The sequence below is a fragment of the Desmodus rotundus genome, chromosome 11, assembly GCF_022682495.2.
Source record: "Desmodus rotundus isolate HL8 chromosome 11, HLdesRot8A.1, whole genome shotgun sequence".
NCBI lineage: Eukaryota > Metazoa > Chordata > Mammalia > Chiroptera > Phyllostomidae > Desmodus > Desmodus rotundus.
In genome coordinates, this window is record NC_071397.1 from 23,166,937 (window position 1) to 23,187,480 (window position 20,544).

A 20,544-nucleotide genomic window follows, 5' to 3' on the forward strand; every position below is an offset into this window, starting at 1 on the left:
CATTTTCTATTGCTAATGGCCATCTGTTTATCATAGTTTAAGTTTGCTTAAGTGATTTTATCCCTTTCCTAATATCTGGAGTTTTTGGAACCAACACTGAGAAATGGCCAGAGAACTTTTTTTTTCCCATAAAGGATTTGAGACAATTTCTGTTTGAGATTTTAAAGCATGAGAAGTAATAATGAAGTGGGTTACATATTTTCAATGTCGTGCTTCGTTTTTGGAAATTTATTTTAAGATAAACTCTGAAGACAGCCAATACAAGAGTTGTTTTAACAAGAGATTTTTTTTCTCCTCTGCTTTCATCATACTGGTATGCTCAGTCCCCTTCAAACGAAGCCGGTTGACATCACCATAACAAGTGAATGAATTCTCAGTTCACTGACAACAGATGGCTCTCAACTTTTCTTTAAAGCAAATCTCTTTTAAACAGAATATAACCCAAACACCACATAGCAGTGTCTTTAATATTTATCCATAATTTAGTGACTTTGGAATGTGTCACTAAATTCTTTTTTTTCTCTCCCCCCCCCATGGGGTACACTGTCCAGGAAGTACTGCAATACCAGGTTGATGCGTGGAATGGATGGAGCAAGCTCCTATTCCACGTCCCTGTTCCAAAAACCCATGTAATATATAGCCCTCAGGTAGAGGACATATCAGATATTAAACGCATAAGAATGGGCCCTACGCTTGATCTTAGCCAAAAAGCCAAGAGATTGGAATCTCTCAATTCTTAGGCTTAATATGAGTTGTCACTGTTGAAGGTGTTCTTGACTCCCCACCCCCAAGATGAAAAGCAAGAGGGGTGAAACCAATTCAAAAGAAGAGGTTTACCAAAAACAAGATGGAGGAAAAGGAGAAAGGGAGAGAGCTTTATGCAACAAGAGATCACACATTAACAGAAAGCAAGGCTCCTCCCCAAAGTGCTGCTAGGATCTGGCTTATAAGGGGCTGGGTTCTTCCCAGAGGTGCAGGGCAGGGCTTCTTGTTTTCCAGGTTCCCACCAAGCGCAGGCATCCACGGGCACAGGCACAGGGTGGAGATTTTGGGGCAATGCCTGAAGAGAAACTTAAAACTTATCTAGGCAAGGCTTAAAAAAATAACTGAAGAGAATGCCATCTGTTTCAGAGCAGCTCAGACGGTCTGAGAGAAGACAATGTGCTTTCAGTATGTTAAATATCGTCTAATAAGTTGAAAGTATTTTATCCATGTTTTAAGAAAATTACATTGGTATGTCAAATCCATTTATGCTTAAGTTATTGAACAGTTGTTTTGTAATAACTTTTATATTCAAAAGTCTTTGGAACAATTTTAATCAGCTTTTTCAGATGTTTGTCTAACAGGAAATATTTGAATTGCGTTGAGTAAAATTAACAAAAAGAACACATTTCAATGGATTTGTAAAGCAACAAAACATAATTTGTGACAAAGCAAGGCTTATAAAAATAGGCACATTTTAAGAGAAATATTTTAGAGACACTTTTAACAGAGAAAATCCAAGAACAGTTGAAAATTAGGCAAAAATAAACCAGTAATATTGGATGTACATATTTCAAAATTTATAAATTCATTCTCTAAGAATAGGATACTCCACAATACATTTATATGTAATCTCCCATTTGATTATTTCCTCATGATGAATATATTTCCACATGATTAAAAATATTTCATCAATACTTGTATTAAAAAATACCTTTTTTAACATGTGGATTTTTCTGGTCACATGTTTCTAAACTCATTCCAGTAACTCTGTTCCTTCTCAGATAGGAGAGGAAATTCACCTACACTTACTTCTGTTTCTGGGGGCGCTGAGATTACATCTGCCTGGTGATGAAAAGGCAGTGTGACCACCAGGTGAATCGGAGATGCTCACTGCCGCCAGCCTGCCTCTTCTCATTCTTCCTCTTTCATACGACACGATTGGACATGAACTCCTTCATTTCCTGATCCCAAAAATCCCTCTTGTCCTCCCATCTGATACCACTTGAACCCTATTTTCATTTCCATCGTATTCCTGATTTGGGGAGGAATCATTTTCTTGGTGAGTAGGAATTCATAGAGCTGCTGTTCTGTACTTCGAGAACTCCACATTAAATCAAATTTTAGTACAGTACCCTCGTGTTTGTTGCTATTAAAACAAAGTAAAGCAATTCTGGGCAGTTTGTTCAAAGAGAGACCACTGTTGCAGATCAAAAGATATTGTTCTTGTATGAATAGAAGGGAAAATACCTTAGGTTCTCATCTCAGCAGTCATCAAAGTACAAGGGAATAGAATTTTATTTGATTGCAAAAATATTAAGCTATATCTGCAGAATTAAATAATGTTATTTGGAATTTACAGAGGACTCTATCAAAGACAACATTTTCAATTTAACAAAACTGGTAATTTAAGAAAGTAGGGGAAATAATAATGTTTCAGAATTAGCCATTAACTGATATCAATATATTGTCATAAACTAAATTTTATTCAAAAAATAATATATAATCAAGGATAGAATCAATTCAGTTACTCACCGAGTACAATGGTTTACCCTAGAACTTGTGAAATGTATGAAGAATACAAAGTGAACCAGACATAAGCACTTCTTTCAGGAAACTTACACTGTGGTGAAAGAAATAGGGAATGAACATAAACTGTACATTAAAAGAAAAATGTACACAAAAATTAAAAGAAAACACAGACATGTCAGAAGGACAAATTAAGAGCTATGCGAATGCAAAGGAAAAAATGGTTTCCATATGGGAAGTTAGGAAGTTTGACACTTTTGCTAATCCTTGAACAGGGAGGCAGAAACTGGGCATGGGAAAAGGTAGTGGCATAAAAAAAAAGGGAGAATGAAAAACATGTGGTGGATGTGGAGAACTAAAGATGGGAGAGGCAGTCAGAAGTTGTTTGATGTACCCTTGACAATGATAATGGGAACATAAAATAGAATGGTGGACACAGAAAATAGAAGACAAGATAAAAGACTGGCAAGACTCAACATGCCTTGACAATTCATTGAATTGGGTGGATACAGGGAGGGTGGAATGAATTAGCAAACAAAATATACTCTACACTCAGAGGACTGAAAATATATTGTATTATTAGTAAAACTGTAAAAGACAATAACAAATATTTTAGAGGAAATTTGGGATATATTCAATCTGAGGTGTCCTCCAGATGAAGAAATCTAGTAGCCATGTATGAGTAGACATCAACAGAGAAATCTAAATGAATATATAGGCCTAGTGATTTTCTATATAGGGTGCTACTTAAAGTTATGGAATTGCTAAGGGAGAGGGATTATAATAGAAAACCCAGGAGAGAAACTTAAGGAACATTTGAAAATAAAACAGTAAATGTCAACACATATGTGAATTAAAAGAGTTTAAACAGAAAGTCTTACCAAAAATATAAAAATCAATTACTTTTGCTTGCTGTAAGATCTAAAAATCCCATTAGGGACAGCTGTCATCAAAGGGATGTACTTGAATTTGAAGGAAGCACACATAGTTGTAGAAGAATCTATTTATGCTAAGGGAAAAAAATGTGGGTCCTTTAAAATGTGTTGATTGGGTATATTTTGTGCTTTATCCATATCTCTTTTTGAAGTTTTAAAATAACAGTCTATGTTAAAATCACACTATATTTTACAGATGGTCTGTGTTTTTAAGATACAGCAAAGAATTGAGAAGATGCTGATAAAAATGATTTGACATGAATTCAATAATGTAAACACATATACGATTCATGTCCCATTCATTTTATTATAAATAATTCTGTACTGTGTTTCAGCATATATGTGTATAAATTACATTTTGCTTCCATAGACAACTCAAGAGGCTTTGGTCATGTTTTAAATGTTTTCCATCCTGCGTGGAGCATTCCTCGATGTCTTCTGAGCCACATTTATACAACTCTAAGGGCCGTTTCTCCAAGCTCAAGTTATTTTTATGTGAAGAGATCATTTAAAACACCATTACTAAGTGAAAAGCATTGAACATGAATAAACAGCCCTAATCATAATTAAAACCAGAGCTAAAACACAAAACCTAATTTGCTGAACATGTACAACTGTCTATAAAAATATTTCCAGTATACTACCATAGTAACGTTCCCATGGAGTCTCTTGTAGATGATTAAATGTTTTCGCCATGCAATGACATGCAGTTACCTAATTCCATTATTATCTCCATCTTTGCATGTTTAATACTTAATAGATATTTCTTTGGCCTTTCAAATAGTTACAAAAAGAATGCCTTAATGTCAGCTATATTCTTGTATTTTATAATTGTATTTTTATTTCTGTACACCACAATGGCACCATCACAGGGAATTTCTAAAGTAAAATCTCTTACCTAAATGTCACATAAGTCTCCTGTAAACTGTGTTTACATGTCCAAATAAGAGCCATTTTTCTTTACAGGACTTCTCCTTAGCTACACAATGTCATGAAATCCATATATGAGCTTATGTTTGACAAGCAGGTAAACATTCAAGTGCAAAGAGCATCAGCTCTGTGCCCGGCACTGCTCTACTCTAGGAATGCAGAAGCCCATGGAAAAAAAGTTCCTCGACCCTATGGAGCGTACATTTTATATATTTATATTTATATCCAACCGAAACAGTTTTAAATAGCCAAAAGCTTTACTGTTTCCTGGATGGTATCTAGTTTTTTCCAGGTTTAGGCTGCTGAAAGATCAAATACCATATTGCTTAGTAGTTCATTTTGTATGCCTAATACCTTTTGGTTAGATATTAATTCAGTAGTAGAGTAAAAACAAGTTAAATTTTTTGATTAGCTCATTTAATATAGCATCAATTTGATCAGCATTGGTTAAAGGACTTGGTACTGTGAGCAGATTACTTGGGTTGCTTTATACCCAAGTCCAAGTAGTATTCCTACCTGCTTTTATGAAATCCTCAGCTGCAACTGAAATAGGAAAACAGGAAATCCAGATTCCAAGTTCTTCATCATATCCCTTTAGTGGTATCAGAAACTATTATAGTTACCACATACTTAAAAAAAAACTTCTTATACCAGAAACATATGTATTAAACTCAATGATGACTCTTTGCTTGGGTGCAGTTCCTTTAGGCAATGGACTCTGCCCAAACTGGAGACTGTCTGGAGTCCTGCTGATAAATTTAAAATTGCCATGTCTGCCCCGTCCTCATCATATGGCATATGCTGTTCAAAGAGTGAGATATTTTAAACATATTTATTAAGATACAATTCATTTAGATATAATTCATTAAATTTACCCACTAAAAGTATACATTCTTTTATAGACTCATACGATGTATGACTAATACTGAAATCTAATCTTAAGATATTTAAGTCCTTTGAAAAATAGGCTCCATACCCATCAGCAGTCACTTCCCATTCCACCCATACACCTAATCAACCACTAATTTCTCAGCTGCTACAGATTTGCCTAGTCTGCCCACTTCCTATAAATGAGATCAAACAATACTTTGGTTTTTTTGTTACTGGCTTCTTTTACTTAGCAAAATGTCTTTGAGGTTCATATACTTGGGGTATAATACTTCTTTTTATTATTAAATCATATTCCATTAAATAGATTTTTAACTATTTTTTAAATAAAGTCCTGTCTCAGGTTGAGGACATTTCTTTAATACTACTTCGGTTTTTTTTTTTTTCCTAAATCATGAAAGTGTTGGATTTTTTCAAATGTTTTTTCTGCATCAATTGAAATGGTCATATGGTGTTATCCTTTATTTAATTTTTATGGTGCATTTCATTAATTAAACTACAGATGTTAAAACAACATATTCCTAGGATAAGTCTCATCTTTTCATGGTATACAATCTTTTCATATATCACTAAATTTGGTTTGTAGTATTTCATTGAAAATTTTTGCATCTATAGTCATAACGAATATTGATCTCTAGTCTTCTTTTGCTGCCTTTGTCTGGTTTTGGCATCAGGATATTAACAATTCAATAAAATAATTTGGAAAGGGTTGCTTCCTCTTCTAATCTTTGGAAGAGTTTAGGAAAAAATGAATTAATTATTTTTTTTTATGTTTGGTAGAATTCATCAATGAAGAATTTGAATCTGATTATTCTTTGTTTTTTTAAATTACAGATTTTACCTGTACTTGTCATAGTTTTATTCAGATTTTTAAAATTTCTTCTTGAGTCTTTGTTGATGATTAGTGTCCTTCCAGAATTTGTCATTTCATCTATGTTACTTTGCTGGCATTTCATTGTTTATAATTACTGTATTATTTTTTTTTTTTACTATTCTAAGATCAAAAGTGATACCCCTACTTTCTTTCCTGATTTTATGATTTTATCTTTATATTTTAGTAGTTCTGACTTTTCTTTTTCTTGATCAGTTTAGCTAAATGTTTGCTAATTTCTCTGACCTGTATAAATAAACACCTTTTAGTTTTGGTGACTTTCTCTATTTTTCTTTTATTCTCTATGTCCTTTATCTCTGCTCTGATATTTATGGTTTCCTCCCTTGTGCTTGCTTCAGTTTTAGTTTCTGTGTTTCTAGTTTCATAAGGTGGAAGTTAAGTCATCTGAACAGAGATCTTCCTTTTCAATATAAGCATTTATTGTGATCCTAGGAGGGGTCTTCTTGGCTGTGTCTCTTCCTGTCTCTTCATCTGTTAAACTTCAGGTTTGTAAGCCTAATGATAATAAGCTAGGATTCCTTTAAGCCATAAGTGTACTTCTGACTTGCAAGAACCGTGAGGTAATAAATGTGTGTTGTTTGAAGGTATTGCATCTGGGGTAATATGGGAGCAAATGAAAACAAATTCATCCCATTATACTCACTTGCTTTATCCCAAACTGCACATTCAACAATCTTAGAATAATGATTTTAACAGTACCCCACCTGTATAACTGCAAACCATTTGAAAATATGCTGTCATTCCCTTTACTCTCACATACACCACCCCTCTTATCCTCACATTGTGGGATCCTTCAGTTCAGGTACCTTCCAAAAATAAAACCATCTGCACGTGCAGGCATCCGGCATGGTCCCATTCCTGCCACCTCTGAGACTCGAAGATGAGGGGAACTGATAAAAAACGGGCCAGCGTTTATGCTTCCTGCTGAGCCATGAACATTCAAGTCCTTTGGCTCCGACTCAAGAGTCTTGTATTTTCTGTAGCCCCATGAAACTGTGACCTGCTAATACCACCCTGTCTCTCACAGCGATGAGGAATTTCTTTATTTTTGGTCTGTTTTACAAAGAGATTTTTGTTGTTGTTATACTTTAATTCTCATTTCTATGTGTACATAGTATGTGTGTGGAGAGGGGAGTGTTCTTGTCTCCACATCTCAATATATCTTATTAATGAAATTAATCTAGAATATCTACATTCATCCACTCTTCCCATGGTTTTGTTGGCCCTGGTATAATGAACACTGAGTTGTTACCTAGACAAGATTTTCCTTATCTGCTAAAATACTATATTGAGTTAAGTTACACAGATGTGTTTTATGTTCTCACTGCATGCATGTACTGCCAAGCATGCTATTCAGGATTCCAAAAAGACGAACTAGCCTCATAGTAACAGAGTTATGATTTTATGTGGTGATAAGCTGAAGCATAATTAATACAAAGCACATTAGGATAAGTACTAACACAGGGTGTTTGGAGATGATGGGAGGGTACTAGATGGGGAAGCTGGGTGTTAAGTAGATGTCCATGAGGAAAGTTTTGAGGAAGTCAGGGTACATGAAATGGATCATTAATTTGTCTCAAAAAAATCAGTTAAGTCATGTTGGTTGCAGTAGAGTTATGGAGTGTGGGAAAAGGATTGTATTCCAGGTGTTCACTGAAAAGTTTTTGCTATAAACTGAGTTTAAGTGATTCTAATGCCAGGTTAAAGGATGTGATGTCATTCAGTAAGTAATGGAGGCTTTACAGGTGTATGCGCGGGTTGTAAGTCTGGTGGGTCCATCATTGCATGTCCTGACATGGTGACTAAAATAGAACAGGTGCTCAGGAATTAATTGCTGAATGAACAAATAAATAAGCAGATAAAAGATTCACTTCAAGATCTTGCAGTATCAGTTACAAAACTTATTACTGCAGAATGTATTTTGGTTATGGAGAAATAAGTGCTGTATTTGACAAAATTAGAACATATCGTGTAATGAAAAGACCAGCACCAGGACAAAATTGGGCATCGAGCCTGACCACAGGCAACCCCAAGGCTTCGCTTCACCTGGCAGGCTTCTTGTGCGGAAGCTGCCCGGCCCGCACCAGAGCGGTGCACAGATAGTGCTCCGCAGTTCACGAGAAGGAGTTGCAGGCAAGGGCACACTCAGGCCCACCGGGCCAGCCGTGCTCACACACCTATCTGCATTCCTGCTCCCAGCCGCCCCCTTGGAGAACTCCTGCTCCGGGGTCTTGATGAGGCAAGTTTGCCAGTTCTAATTCAGTAATTTCCACCCCTGGTCCTTCTTCTACCCTCCTTCCTGACCCCCAGGTCCACAAAAAGGCAGGAGTTTTGTTAAGGTTCCTTGACAGTGAGACAATGTCCCCATATGTGTTGTGACCACGTGACCTTCACCTGGTGTCATTCTGTGAAGAAGAATGGCTGGGGCCATGTTTTGCTTCTTGATGGTGCTGTCACAGTAAGTGAATAGAGATCTGATTGCTACTTTTCAGTTTGACTTGTCATCCTAACTGACCACCCTAACACCTGGGAGCTTGACATGTAGGTGCTCTATTAAGAAAAGGAATGCATTAGTGAGTGAATAAATAAGTGATGATCTAGTAAGAGAAATATTGTCACAAGGGAATATGAGATTGGGGCGCATATAGAATACGTTAGAAATGCACAGCATCCACAGGCATAGTGTCTCCCTGATGAAAACATTAAGACATATAACACTGATCTTTAGTAACAGCTGGCAGAGTGTGTCCCTTATTTTAAAAAGTTAAGAAATACATCATTTATCTTTCTAAGTGCATTTGCAATATGAAGGAAAAGGCATCTTACCATACATGTAGAAATACACGTCAAATAATTACAATGTCATTTTATTGTTTTCAGAAAAATAACTTAATAAATGCTGCTAAGAATATCTGCATGATATCTTGTTTGCAAAATCATGTAGTCTTCAGCAGTCTTGTAATTCACACTGACCATATAACACCTTGACATATTTTATGAACATAAAATGGCCTAAATGTAAATTCTGATTGAGAAATTTAGAAATTTCTGACTTTGCTTTAGAATCTTATGATCAATATCATTAAACAATATACAAGAAATGAACAATGATATAAAATAATGTTATTTTGGGGTTGTTTATGCATGTGTATAGTTTCCTTTGTGTTATTAAGGTTCTTAATATATTTATTAGAGGTACACAGGTTTATCAAAGATTTAGAATGTATTTATATTATTAAATATATAAAGTAGTTTGATTATTTAAATTATCAAGTTTTAAAACCCACATATATGATTTCATCTCTAAATAAATGTAGAATGTTTAACAATTTTTATCCAAAGATGAATCTGTTGACTACTTAACTTTTATTTTATTTTTAAAGATTTTATTTATCTCTAGAGAAAGGGGAAGGGAAGGAGAAAGAGAGAGAAAGAACTATCAATGTGTGATTGCCTCTCATGTGCCCCCCATTGGGGACCCGGCCTGCATCCCAGGCGTGTGCCCTGACTGGGAATCAAACTGGAGACCCTTTGGTTCGCAGGCTCACGTGCAATCCACTAAGCTATGCCAGCCAGGGCAAATACTTCACTTTTAAAAGCAAAGCATCTTAAATTATGATTTATTCTTTACCAGGAGAAGCATGAAAAGGAAAACTTCTTTGTGATTATTTATACCATAGAAGTCATGGCAGGAATTAAAAGAAAAAATTACTAAATTTGTGAAATGTGCATGAAATGCAATAATTATTCTATATCTAAGATCTAATCTAATATCCTGAAGAAAATTATACCACAGAAAGTACATTTAATGTACTTTAGTTTCTACTTCCGTGGTGTTAAAAGGTTTTAAAGTGCTTTGATGCAAAATGGCAAATGACATACTTTAGAGACAATCAATATTTTTTGCATTTGCTACTAAAAGGGAACATTTTTGTATGTCATTGTTGAGAGACTTGCTCAAAGAGAAGCCGGCTATATTTTTAACTGATTTCTTCTCAAGATCTTTGTCATATCTTACTTCTCTATAGGCAAATTGCATTCCCAACTGACTTGCAGTGGGATGATAATCAATGCGGCAAAGTCCACCAGTAAAGTTCTGTGCAGCAGATCTGAAGCCAATTGCTTTAAATTGTGAACTAAGCACAACCAATTATTCACCGTGATCCATAACTGTCTGTCCTTTGTGACTAATGTAGGTCTTGGATCCCTCTATGTAAAGATATATGTTTTACCTAGTATGATTTTTCTCTCTCTTTATTTTAAATGGAAAGCAATTTTTCTGTGAATTTGAAATACTATTATTTACAGATCAACCCATTAGCCGTTCTTGTAAAATATGACCATTGAAAAAGGATGTCTTCATTTAAATGAATAATCACCAGAATACAAATTAGAAGTCCCGCAGGCTGCTACTACATATCTGGCCCTATATATAGCCTGGAATCATGCATCAGCATTTATCAAGAATTTTTTCAAAAAGGCCTATTATATTTGTCATTGAAGAAAAGACTAAGAAAAATGTGGTCCTGCATGAATAGCTTTAGAAAAACAGCTACAACATTTAAGGCTTTTTCTAATGGTACTAAATTCAGTTTAATTTCATACAAAAGGAGAAGAATTTCATTGACAAAGAAAGTGAAAATCTAATCCAACTTGATTCAAATATTCATTTTCATTTACTCCATCCCACAGAACTTCAAAAATAAAGAAGCAGTGTCATTAACAGAGTGGTATTTAAATCAATTTGATAGATATTAATTGTACCCCAATGTCTATACTAAGAGGGATGTCTTATCTCCGTCTTCCCACATTGGCACAGAATTAAAATCCAAGTCTCAGGAAGGTGTATCATTTGTATATGTTTATAACTCCTTTAAAGGGGCTTTTATATATAAAATCATACCATAAATTATGAAAATTAAAAAATAGCTTAAAAATCAGTGCCTACAGACATGTGAGCTTGGAGCTACTACAAGACATGTGAGATAGGAACACATTTGGCCAAAGCTAAATACAAGATGAAGAGTCATAAAATTTGTAACATTCCTGATGAAAAATATAAGTAAATAAAGATTTGAAATGTACTTAACATGTATAAAATATGTGAAATTAACTTTTATGGATTGACAAATAGGGAGATTCTCATCTACATGCAGTAACGCATTCAGATATATGTTTCATAATGCAGTTTACTGTAGTAGTCCTCAAAGTAAGCCAAAAATACAATAACCAATGCTGACCATATGTGATATGTCAAGAAACATGTTAAATGTTTTATGCTCATATCTTATTTAATTCTTAAACAAATGTTAAATGTTTTATGTTCCTATCTTATTTAATTCTTAAACAAAACTTGTGAAAAAGTACTATTTTACAGGCAGAGTGTTAACATGGAGTTGTTAAGTAATATATCAAAGCTTTGATGAAATAATGTAAAAAAATCTTTTCAAGGAAAGTTATCCTATCAGGCATGAGGATTCAAGAAAAGATGGTCTAATTATGGGGATTGATTTAGAGATAAACTATGGATTTTATAGATGAATAAGAGAGCCAGAAGTACTACAATGCAGCATTGTTCTTCTCAATCATGTATGTAATAAAATTTATCAGTTTGTGGTTATATTTTGTGGCAACGAAGTGGACTGAGATGCTGTATATTTACTGTTTGTCTGGGTGGTCTCCAGGTGTCCACCCAGCTCCACTGACTAACTTCTCCATCCTGCTCCGTATCCCAGAGCTGCTCTCCAGAAGTCCGTGGAACCTGGTGTCTCCATGCTTCTTCCTTTTGGCTTCTGGTTGGATTTGGCTCACGAGAGACAACTCAGGTAACAGGCAAATAGGACAGAGCAAGTGCTTATTTCCTGGTTCTCTCCTTGCTTCACATTTGTTTGCCTGTGACTATGTTTCACTACCACAGGACACAGCTCCTGCCTGGCATCCTCTTCTACCACTTAAAAGTCTCTCTCTCTTTGGCCCTCCGGGCTTAGGAGTAGTAAGGCTCCTCACTGTTACTGTCCCTGGACTGGTCATCATACCTTGTCAGCCTCCCTTAACGCTGACCATACTTTGTAAATATCACCTCCAATAAAGTCTTCTCAATCACCACCTTTGAGTGTGGTCTGTTTCCTTTCCCAAATCTGACTGATACAATCACGAGCAACAAATGTAAATTTGATGTATTTTTTTTTAACTTTTGGATGCCTAAACAAGGTTTTCAGCTAATAGATGGTCATATCACATTTATCCAGGTGTGCTGAGGAATACAGTACAATACTTGCAAAAGAAATGTTCAAGTAGAGTTCCCTGGGGCTAAAGAAGATCATAAATGAGATCCTATCTATTTGGAGAGGCTTGGACAAACTTCTAGAGAAAAGTCAGTCTTCATTCTTGAGAAACAGAGAGGATTAAAATGTTTTCCTAATATCCAATGGGCAAGAATTTTTTTCTTATACATTGAATTTGTACCTAAGCAGTAAATTTGAAAATTTTGAAAAACATGCTGTCAAAGACAGAAATTTCAGAGAATAATTTACTGAAGGTTCTTAAATGAAAGTGTAAAACTAGAACTGAGTAAGACAGAAGAATGAAAAAAATGAGGAAGAATGAAATCAAGTGCTCTTCAAAGCAGACCAAGAAAAGGCAGGGACCTTTCAAAATTGGCAAAATGTACTGAATGATAAAGCATTCCACAAGTTATTAAAGCTAGAATGTATTTTTATATAAAAATCTTAATTACTATTAAGGTAAAACTATACATTTAGATTTTTCCTTTTTTCATTTCTCTCTTATTTGTAACTATTATCAGGGATTGTTTTATTGCTAAAATTTAGATGTTTGTAAATTTTTGTATTTGTAGAAGAAAAAAGAAAAATATTATATACATGTGTATATGTATTTAAGGTTACTTAATTTTTCTTTATTCTGTGGAGAATATGATTTAAATATCTAATATAAGCATAATGTCAATAATAAATAGAAACTGCTATTGGTATTATTGAAAAAATTCAAGAATTAAATGGCAATATTACAATAAATAAGAAACACAAGAGGGTAATCATCTGAGAAGTTAGAATGAAGAAAATAATTATACAACCAAATGGAACTGATAATTTATTATTAAAACATATAGCTGATAAGGTGACTAAGTCAAAGAGGCACTTGTCATTTAGAAGAGAGCTAATGGAATTCCAGGGCGAGGACTGGCTTATTGCCCAATCTGACTTCCACTCTAAGAAAACTTACTAAAAAGCTCAGTAAGATTATTAAAATAAATCCTAAGACAAAAAGGCTATGAGAAAGGCTAATGAACACTATGTGTTGTGGGTATATGAGTATATGTGCAAGTGTGTGTTAACATCCCAACTTGACTGCGTATTATAGAAACATTGCTGCGAAGATTTTGTTTATTTATCGTAAGACGTGTGTGTTTTGCCCTGGTCTGGGTTGAGAAATAGGAAACATTACGAATGTGTAGTAAATACAGCTTTTCCCTCTTTATTCTATGTTGCTACTCCATAAGAAAAGATGAATGCTGCCATTTGCAACCAAACGGATGAATCTTTAGAACATCATGCTACGCAGAGTAAGTCAGACAGAAATAGTGAAGAACCATACAGTTTCACTCATAAATGGGAGATAAAACTGAAAGCAGGAAATGAACAAACATCACAAACAAACAAACAAAAGCTCACAGACACACACAACAGTGTGGTGGTTACCGGAGGGAACGGGAGTGGAGGGGACAGTAAAAGGTAAAGGGGGTCAAATATATGGTGATGGCAGATGATATGACTTTGGGTGGTGGGCACACATGCAACACACAGGTGGCTTATCATAGAATTGTACACTTGAAACCCACGTAACTTTACTAACCAATGTCGCCCCAATACATTTAATAATGAAAAAAGACAGTTTAGTGCTAAAGTAAAACTTTAGGTGTTTAAGTAAAAAAAAAAAAAAATAGAATTGGGCAAGAGAGCCTATCCTCTGGTCCAAGTGCTAAACATTAAACTCAGAGCTGAGAACAGCCTATTTTCTGCCATGTGTAGGAAGCGTGAGTGTAGTGTGAGAGAATGGAGCTGAAGAGCAGAAAAAATTGGAAATAAATAGTGCACTGTCATGCTGTTTGAGTCCTGCATACTAGATGTTCTGAGACCCCTTGATCCCTCTATGTCCCAGACTTCGAATGTTCAATTCTTTCCTTAAGCATGTGAGATTCCCCTGTCAAAGACAGAGAATTGGGGGAACAGTAATTGGCTGAAGCTTCTTAAATGAAACTGTAAAACTGGAACTAAGGAACTGACTTTGTCACTTTACAGTAAAAAATATGCTGAAAAATGGAGATTTTTATTATAGAGGTAAACTATTACAGAGTATGTATTTTATAGGCTTATAAGCTGCCCATCACCAAAGTACTTCATCACACCCATTGTTTGCCAAATCTCACGTTGTCTTATTGGAAAAAATTAGAAATGTTAAATTTAATCATGGACCAAATTCCATGATACATAGAACACACTGCTAATTTTCAAATGTTAGAGAAGGATATAAACCAAATATTTTATTATTCCTTTCTTACTCTTCTCCATTGAGTACACATCTGTGTGTGGCTATATGATCCTGTAAGGTGAAAATCAAAACAGACACTGGGTAATGGATTTGCAGTTTCCCATCTACCTCTGGCGTCTACTTGCATCATGTCTCGCTGAAGGAGGGGGCTGTGATGCTTTGTGAAAAGAGGAAAATGAAGGAGATGGTGGAATGCCTGCCCCTACTTACCTTCATGGATTAGTTTTTAGCTTCTAAAGAAAAAGAGACCACAGACAGAAGCCAAAGAGATTTTTGGAAATTCATCACTATCCAATAATGCGGGACAGTTCCGGGTACAAATCACCACCAGAATTGGGACCAACATTTTCCCCAATTCTGGGGAGAATACAGCAGAGTTTCCACAACAGACTGAGTAAAGAGAAAAAGTCCTGACACTTTGCTGTGTGTACCCAGGACAGGAAACCCTGTGGAAGTGAACACTTTCCCGGAGGAAGAATAGCTGGCCAGGAGAATCTGAAGACATGAACTCAGAGTCCAATCTGGAAATACAAAGATGTTTATGTGGCTATTTCCAGCACATGATTAAAATGACAAGAAATGGAGATCAAACCCTTGTCTTGAGGTATCATTGGTAAATATGTTTTCCCATATGGTTGGTTCTCTTTTCATTTTAATGCTGTTTTCTTTAGCCTTGCAGAAGCTTTTTATTTTGATGAGGTCCCATTTATTTATACTTTCCTTTATGGCCCTTGCTCTAGGGGACACATCAGTGAAAATATTGCTGCATGGAATATCTGAGATTTTCCTGCCTATGTTCTCCTGAAGGACTTTTATGGTGTCACAACTTATATTTAAGTCTTTTATCCACCTTGAATTTATTTTTGTGTATGGTGTAAGTTGGTGATCAAGTTTCATTTTTTTGCATGTAGCTGTCCAGATCTCCCAACACCATTTGTTGAAGAGGCTATTTTTACTCCATTTTATGCTGCTGCCCCCTTTGTCAAATATTAATTTTCCACAGAGACTTGGGTTTATTTCTGGGCTCTCTGTTCTGTTCCATTAGCCCATGTGTCTGTTCTTATGCCAGTACCAGGCTGTTTTGATTACAGCGGCCTTGTAATACAGTTTGATATCAGGTATTGTGATCCCTCCTATTTGTTCTTCTTTCTCAAAATTGCTGCAGCTCTTCGGGGTCATTTATGGTTCCATATAAATATCTGAAGTGTTTATTCTATATCTGTGAAATATGCCATTGGCACTTCAATAGGTATTGAATCAACGATACCTCAGACAAGGGTTTGATCTCCAAAATATATAAAGAACTCACACAACTCCACTCTAGGAAGACAAACAACCCAATTTAAAAATGGGCAAAGGACTTGATCAGATACTTCTCCAAGGAGGACACACAGAGGGTCCAGAGACATATGAAAAGATGCTCAATATCACTAGTTGTAAGAGAGATGCAAATTAAAACCACGATAAGATACCACTTCATACTGGTCAGAATAGCCATCATAAAAAAAGCAACAAACAACAAGTGTTAGAGAGGATGTGGAGAAAAGGCAGCCCTAGTGCACTGTTGGTGGGAATGCAGACTGGTGCAGCCATCATGGAAAATAGTATGGAATTTCTTCAGAAAACTAAAAATGGAACTGCCTTTTGACCCAGCAATTTCACTGCTGGGATTATACCTTAAGAATCCTGAAACACCAATCCAAAAGAACCTATACACCCCAATGTTCATAGCAGCACAATTTACAATAGCCAAGTGCTGGAAGCAACCTAAGTACCCATCAGTAAATGAATGGATCAAAAAACAATGGTACATTTACACGGTGGAATACTATGCAGCAGAAAGAAAGAAGGAGCTCATACTCTTTGCAACAGCATGGATGGAACTGGAGATTGTTATGCTAAGTGAAATAAGCCAGGTGGTGAAAGACAAATACCATATGATCTCACCTTTAAGTGGAACCTAATCAACAAAACAAGCAAGCAAGCAAAATATAACCAGAGACATTGAAATTAAGATCAAATGGACAGTAACCAGAGGGGAGATGGGAGGGGAAAATGGGGGGGAAAGGGTGAAGGGTTTTTAGGAACAAGTATAAAGGACGCATGGAGAAAACCAAGGGGGATGGGATCAGGGGAGGAAGGTGGGGAGGGCTGGGGAGGGGGGGAAGTTGGGATGAAAAGGCAGAAAAGTACTTGAACAACAATAAACTTAAAAAAAATAAAGCTAATTAACAAAAAAATAAGCTGACAAGAAATGGAAAAGGTAGTATTTGCTTAAAGGTTCCTCTCAAATAAATATAACTATTCTGAACAAATAACAAAGATGAAAGAATAAATACATTAAATTATTCATGTTGGATCATTAAAGATGAAAAATGTATTTTCTGTAAATAGTCTTAATGAAGTATTGTGTGGATTTATACTCATGGTTTCTCACATTTCTCAAAATATGATTCAGATGAGAAAAGCACTCCCATTAAATAGTTCATTAAATGTATTCCACCCATTACAGAAACAAGATATTCATGACAAATTAAATTACAAGTATTTTCCTTTCCCTTCAAGAAAGATAAATGATTCAATGACTTTTTAATTCTTATATCACAAGTGAAATACCTCCGGTGCCTATACAAATCACTACGAGAAACCAGTTACAGGTGAAACTGAAACACCTAACCATAAAATTACCTGTGTATCATTAAGATTCTATAAATCAAAATGTAGGTATTACTCTATTCTTTAGGATTCTAAAAGAGTATCCTTCAGTACCTATTCATTCTTATGTTAAGGACCTATTTATGTTTGAGACATTAAGAATATTAAGGTGCTTAAAAACTAGTCATATTATTTATTGGAGATGCACACAGTTGTGGGGCTTGCTGGTAAAATTGTGTTAGCCAGATAAGAGGAAGTTCTGGATTAAGTCAATGAAGAACAAAGATGGGGGCGGGGGCAAAGGCATACATTCAATGGATGAAACTGGGTGGAACATGTAGAGTGAGAATATAAAAAGCATAGAAAAGAAGGCTGAGAATCACCAAAGTATTGGCAGGAGGTGAAAGTGGAAGAGAAATAGCATCACAGGGACTTGAAAAAGGGTAGGGAAGGTGAATTAGTGTTAAGGAAGCAAAAAGCATTAAAAAGAAACAAGGGGGAGTTAATGTAAAAACATGCTACAGAAAATCCAGTTCCTTTATACTGAATACACAAATAGAAACACTGGGGAAAAAAAACAAACCCTGAATCCTCTGAAGTAAATACGTTAATGTGATAAGTGAAATAAAATCTTGTATTAAACACAAACTAAATGCTGTGAAGGAAGCAAGTCCATGGAGCTCAGGTCTTAGGAAACCAGGGGACACTGAGGACGGTATTTTCAGTAGAATGATGAGGGTCAGAGGCTTTACGGCCACGTGCTGAGAAATAAATACAAAATGAGAGACACGGTCAGAGTTAGGGTTAACTGTGAGGTTGACGTGCAACAGGGACATTGAAAAAATGGATGGGAAGGAAAAAGAATTGAATAAAGTTAGGGCTATAAATAAGGAAAAGAGATGGTATCTGATAGTCTATTTTCTTTGGGAATAGTGAAAAGGGTGATCTTTTTATAGCTGAGAGGAGTGACTTAAAGGCTATAGAAGACTGGTGATAATTTAGAATTTGCTATGGATAACTTGGAAGGGTGAAAATGGTGATAAATAAAAGATTTGCCAATGAACATTAAAGACTCAGTCCTTGATGTTTGAAAGACTTTGGAAATTATGCCTCTAATGGTGTCTAAAAACCACATTTATCAATCTTCAGTGATGTTTGGGCTAGACAGGGATAGAGGTAAAGAAGTATGAAAGTTAGCTTAAAATACAGATGGGAGTTTGACAGAAATTGTTCAGAAAAAGTCAAGAAGCCAAGGAAATGACGACACTACTGAGTATTTCAAAGTGCTTGATTAATCCCAGATTTCCCACTGCATAGGAAAAAATTTAGAAATGTGAAAAATAAAAAGGAGTGGAGACACCAGAAGATTTGGTATAGCTAAAGAAAGTGGGAGATCTGAAGTTATAAAGAATATGTAGGAGAAAATTGAGCAAATTGGGTTTTAGATAAGAGAAAGAGCACATAATTTTGGGAAGGTGGAGGCATAGTGTCAACATCTCATTGGATGCTCCCATAAATACAAACTAGACAAACTAGGCAAGTAGACAGCAAATCCAAAGCTATAGGAAACGTTTATAACAGAACTGGATGGCAAGGACTCTTCAAGAACGACAATACACAAACAGCAGTGACCTGGCTGTGGCAGCATCTGTTCAGAATGAAGAGAGAAGCAATGGGGTGTCTACTGAAACTGCAATTTGAAGAATCTGAAAATAGTCAAATGTTACTCACTGAAAAACAGAGCTGGCTAATTCAAGGTCAACAGTAAAAACTGAAAGCATTTTCCATCCAGTAGCAGGTGGGTATGGGGCACCCACTGTAAATTCTGAAGAGCAATGTAGCCCCAAAACCTCGGAAAACAAACCAGTCAGGGATTCCTATGGCAGAGTAGCATGCCAAGAAAAAATGACCAAGAGTGGAGTCACAATTAGAACACAAAAGGGACAATACATACAAAGTAAGAAAAGTAAAAATAAGAGTGAGAGAAGGGATGAAAGCCAGGAAATTATCAAATCAATATTTCACATTGTTTTATGTGATTTTTAAAAACAATGGAAAACTATGTGAATTTAGAAAACATGTATGAACCATGCCTCCTTCTAAAAGTTCAGAAAAAATGTGATTCACATTTACATGAGCAACAGAAAAGGATCAAAGTTAAATCTCATGCAGTGATAATAATTCAAAAAGATACTAGAGATCCATATAAGGTTCTCACAATCCAAGAAAACACTCAAGAAATATTTATGGAAATATCAAAATGGTACTTTACTATTTCAAATACCCTAAAAGAATTAATAAAATTATATTATAGTTGAAAATAAATCAGAATTAGAAAAATTCAAAAATAAGGTTCTGAAAACTAAAGAAAGAATTAGAAAGAAAAGAAAAATAATTTCATAAGTTTACACTAATCTGGGGAGAATAAAAAGACAAATCAGCACAAGAGATGATATAAGAAAAATAGAAGGTAAAATAAGACACCTAAAATAGATCAGCAGAAAATGAAAAAATGAGATTAAAAGAAAAACTCAAAAATATGAGGTCTGTCCAGAAGGTATCCAGCCATGTATAATGAAAAATAGAGACATTTATTGAAGGAGATACAAGAAACATTGTACATGGGAAAACGATGCCATAGTTCCCTTCAAAGTGGGCACCTTGGTACCTCACACAGTTCTCCCAATGGCCATCAGCTGTCCTGTCATATTTTTCTGAATCTCATGATGGTCTGAAGTCTCTTCCCTTTCAAAGGTATTTCTGTTTTAGAAAAAGCCAGAAGTCATGGGGCACCAAATCTGGGCTGTCAGGAGGCTGAGTCACCTGGGTGATTTGATGTTTTGCCAAAAAACTCGGCACAAGATGTGATGCATGAGTGTCTGTATTGTGTTAATAAATCGGCCAATCACCAGTTGCCTATGGCTTTGGCCTTCTCAATCACCTGAATAGTTTCCAGGGAGGAATGTTTGAGCATAATGCAAAACTGGATGCAGAGTAGTTGCTCTGTTCGCTCAGTCATTTTGAACTACGGCCACACAGTCCACATGCTCACTCAACAGTGTCTACTGTCCGCACTGACTAGTACAGTGAAGACATCCTTGTTTATGTACGTTCACTTGAATGTACTCTCCTTGGCTGCCAAGTTATATCCATGTCACGCAAACC

At 35.6% G+C, this 20,544-nt stretch overlaps 1 protein-coding gene and 1 non-coding gene across 4 annotated transcripts in view; both read right to left on the reverse strand.

Annotated features, from left to right (window-relative positions):
* KHDRBS2 (KH RNA binding domain containing, signal transduction associated 2) overlaps window positions 1-20,544 on the reverse strand; it is a 544,593-nt gene that overhangs the window by 370,652 nt on the left and 153,397 nt on the right. The window lies entirely within an intron of this gene.
* LOC112319396 (U2 spliceosomal RNA) lies at window positions 534-720 on the reverse strand. The gene has a single exon (XR_002976338.2). It is a non-coding gene; the product is annotated as a U2 spliceosomal RNA (small nuclear RNA).